Genomic DNA, 4747 nt, shown 5'->3' on the forward strand with positions numbered 1-4747 from the left:
TTTTGGAAAAAAGCGAAAAAAACCAAAATAAAAAATGTACAAAAAAACTTAATAAAATATGAATGCAAAGCTCAAAAAAAAAAAAAGATAGAATGCAAAACTGAAAAAAATATGTATGCAAAACTTAAATAAAAATATGTATGCAAAACTTAAATAAAAATAAATGCAAATGTCACTTTTATGCCACCCGTAATTTTGTTATATGAACAAATTATTATTATTATTGGATATTTTAAGTGGTAAAATTAATGCAACTTTTATCACTTAAGCATCATCAAAGTATATTGACCGCCATCTTGAACTCCACCTCAAATATTTCAATGTCGAAGATCGAAAAATAAGTCAGTTCTCAGTATTTAAGCAGAACTCAGATTACACCTTTAGAACTCTGGAACCCAAAGTGCGTTGATATGTAGCATATTAACGCACTTTGGGGTCAATTTCTCGATTTTGACCCCAAAGTGCGTTTGACCCCAAAGTGCGGTGCGAAGTTTAACGCACTTTGGGGTCGGACCCCAAAGTGCGTTTGACCCCAAAGTGCGGTGTTACAAAGCATTGTCAATAACTGTCAAGTATTGATAACATCAGTTTTGCGCTTTCGACAGCTACAGCAACTGAAGTGGGATAATCATAACTGTATTTTACATAAAATTACACGATGCTTATCTTTATTTAGACTTTAATTTTAACTGACATTACGCGACGCTTATCTCTATTCAGATTTAAATTGGTGGTTATTTAGTTAAACGTGTACTTAACATTTTGTATAACAATTGTGCATTTAAATCACTTGATTTACGCAGACAGGACTTGATCAATTTATCGTATGAAATACTTTAGAGTAACTAAATTTCTCAAACATACCAATGCTGATAAAAGTCATGTCGAAAATTGTATTTATTTTTTAAAGAAACTGTATTAAAGACCCATTATTCCTCAGAAACGCACTTATTTTCATTTCTCAAAATATAATAATATTTATTTTTGATATCATATTATATTTTTCATAAAAGCTACTCACTGGCCAATTACCTGAACCATCTTCTGCTTCTAATGCTTTCTGGCAATAAATACCTTTACATTGATTTGCTAATTTGTGTCGAAGTCGAAATACCACTTTGTTTCAAGTTTGCTACTTTTATGACCAATAATTTCACATTGAATGCTTCTACCATCTTCAGCATGTTTTAACATTAACATCGGATATCGTTTGGTTGCTATTTAGTATACATGTTATGTGTGCGTGACTATTCTTTTATTGCGCAGGTCGTTGGATTGGACAATTGATCAAATACTGTATTATAAAAAAACTTTTCTGATAAGAAGAGAGCCCTATTAAACATTATTCATGGCACATATCTCCTGTTGCCGTGTTATTTCTAGACTGATCTGGCCTAAACGTAATTTTTACAATCAATACTAAACATTTAAAACACTCATTTTTAACCAATTGACCTGATAAATGAAATGCCTTATTCTTAATAATCACGAAAGACAAATATAAAATCTTTGCTTCAAGTCGTCACATCCGAAAATATTGTAGTGTAGTTTCGTCTTTGATGGCAGCAATTATATCTGAGATCAATTAAAACCTTTAACATAATGGGGGGCTCTTTTTCGGTGAAGAAACTTCAGAAATACACATAAAAAGAAATAATGCTTGCCAGTGGCGTTTGTTGCTTGAATTATCATTTACTTAGGGGTCAATTTATCTGATTGCTTCCGTGGAAAACTTCCGCTATCTGGCTTTGTTGATGGTGAATGAGAGACGAGATTTATACAGATATTCGTCGAGATTTAATTCGACAGTTTACTGTTTTCGTGAAAGATCCAGTACAGAATCTATAAGCATGGGCGAGATTTATTGCTCTGACCGCTTCCTTTTGAAAAAAAATGTGTTAAACATTTCAGTTTCCCATCAGACGATGAAAACAATATTATTATTTTTTATTTCTTATGGATTTTTTTACACTTGAACGTAATAAAACATATTGATCCTTTGAAGTTTTGTAATTTATTTGTGCAATAGACAGCGTGCATTGCCTATGAAAACATAAGAGCACAAGTATACACGCTAACACCAAAACCTTTTCTAAGCCATAAATAAAAGAAAAAGAAAGTTCATGGAATTATATAAGTTATTACATACTGTAGATTTCATATACGGCACGAAACTGATTTCCTGTTGAAATATTATTTGTTCACAACAGTCTCCTCTAATTGTAAACATTAAACCGTTTTACAACACATAGTTAATATGTGCCGCGTAACGACAAAACCAACATAGTGCGTTTGTGACAAGCATGGATCCTCTACTTGTAATAGAGTTTGTAAGCAAACAGCATGGATCCTGATCAGACTGCGCGGATGCGCAGGCTGGTCTGGATCCATGCTGATCGCAAACGCATTAAGTTGGTTTTGTCGTGACGCGGCTCATATTATTTACAGTATGTATAAAGTCTACATCAATCATCAACCAAACTTCTATTCTAAGATTGTGTTTGAATTCACTCTTTAGCGTGTTCGATGATTTATTTGTTATCCATAATGTCATAGTTATTTTTGCATGCATCATCTTGATGAAATATTATCTTTTCGAGGCTAATAAAATTCAAAAAGAAGTTGAATGATAGTTAACTGATATCTGTTATTCAGATAACGTTGCTGGCATGTTTCAGACGCTTGCCAAAAACAATGTTAGAATTAATTAAGACTTAATAAACTAATACATAGTATTAAGAAGTTTGAAATTAGTTGCATTCTGTATAGATCTTGTTTTCCTGACTATAGCATTGAACTATAAATCACCACATCCCTTCATAAACTTTACTACAAAGTCAACTTACCAATTTACCAATGAAAATAATATTGCTGTCGTTTACAATTTCCTCAATGGGCAATAAAAATATATTCAATAAAAAGGAAGTTTTTTTTTGGTGTATAGTGTATGCCGAAAAAACAGTAGGACTACACTAATACGATACATTTGTACTTATAATTCAAAAGTTGGAAATAATGTGTCATGTTAATGTTGTTAACTTTAATAATTCTCAATTCTATGGACAAGTGTAAAGCTGCGGTCTCACTTACTCCCAGCAGAGCCCAGGAACCCCGGTGGATTGAAAACGCCCGAAAATGATAACATTGATACATAATTTTTATTTGATATAATACATTTTGTTCCAGAATAGTAATTCATGATGATTTTCTGAAAAACCCTTATGCCAGACTGGATAGAAGGGAAATGGGAAGGGTTTTAATACAAACAAGTTCAATCATCGCAAATTGTCGTTATTCTTTTGAAATGAACCGGGCTTTGCCGGGGCTCTACCGGGATCAACCGCAGCTCTACCTTTATCCTCCGGGGCTCTGTCTGTAGTTACCGGGGCTCTACCGGCATCTACCGGGGCTCTACCGTAGCTCTACCGGCTATATCATACCATGGATTTTGTGCCGGCAGAGCTACGGTGCTTCCCCGGTATAACCCCGGTTGTTCCCGGCAGAGCTAAGGATGAAGCCGGCAAAGCTATACCTTCCCGGGTCATCCCGGACCACCCCGGTGATATTAAATATTTTATTCTATCCGGTGTCGAATGCCGATGTTCCCGGATCATCCCGGACGTTGCCGGCAGAGTTACGGATGTACTCCGGGTTGTTTCCCGGTCGTTTTCCCGCTTTAAAAATTTTTTTAAACAGTTAAAAAAATAAAAACCCCCTTTTAAAGGGATATTTTTAAAACAGACGAAGGTGGTTTGGTTTTTAAATTTGGGGGTGGGTATGGGGTATTCCCTTTTTTTTACAAAATATAAAAAGCAAAGTAATGAAAACTTGGAAAAAAATATTTCAATGCCCCAAAAAAACCCCAAAAAGACTTTTCGAAAATTTCGTTTTTTGGGAAATTTCCTTTTTTTTTTTAAATTAAAAATTTCTGAATGAACCCCTAACACTATGGGGCCCTTTTCGTAAAATTTATTTTTTAAAATCCCCCTTTATATGACAGATTTTTGGGGTGAAAAAAAATGGGAAAATCCCAAAACAAATAAAAAAAGTTTTCCCATTTTTATAAAAGAAGAAAATTTAAAAAGGTTTTGGGGAACGTTTTAAAAAGGGTTAAAAAAGGTGATAGAAAAGTACGGTTTTTTGAAACCTTTTTTTTACATCTAAAATTAAAAAAACTATCTCCAGTTTCCCAAAAGTTTTTAAAATTTCCAAAAAAAAAGATTTCCTTTAAAAAATGAACACAAAAGTTTTTTTTTTAAAGGGATTGGCCAAAAAAGGGGAAATTACAAAAATACCGGCCCCAATTAAACCAAAAAAAGCCCGGTTTTAAAAATTTTTGCCCAAAAATAAACCCTTACTGTGGTTTTTTTCAACGAAAAAATGAAAAATAATGAAAAAAAATACTGCCCCAAAAACAGTCCCCCTTAATTGCCCCATAACATAAATAATTACTTTTACTTTTAAATTTAAAATTCCTTTGGGACACTCTTTTTTCCCAAAGGTTTTTGGGTTGCTTTTTTAAAAAATGTTTTTTCATTTTGGGGCCCCAAAAGCAAAACCCCCAAAAGGGGCAAAATTTTTTCCCCCTCTAGCTTTTTAAAAAATTTTTCCCCGTCAATAAATTTTTTTTACTTTTAAATCCCCTTGTTGGGAAATTCCCTTTTAAATCAACAAAATTTTTTTTTGCTTTTTCCACATGGGAACATTTGGGTATTTTTGAGGAAAAAAATTTGGGAGGGTTAGGATT

Source organism: Ruditapes philippinarum, unplaced genomic scaffold (assembly GCF_026571515.1).
Source record: "Ruditapes philippinarum isolate M1 unplaced genomic scaffold, ASM2657151v2 ctg10056_1_1_1_1, whole genome shotgun sequence".
In the NCBI taxonomy this organism is placed as follows: Eukaryota; Metazoa; Mollusca; class Bivalvia; order Venerida; family Veneridae; genus Ruditapes; species Ruditapes philippinarum.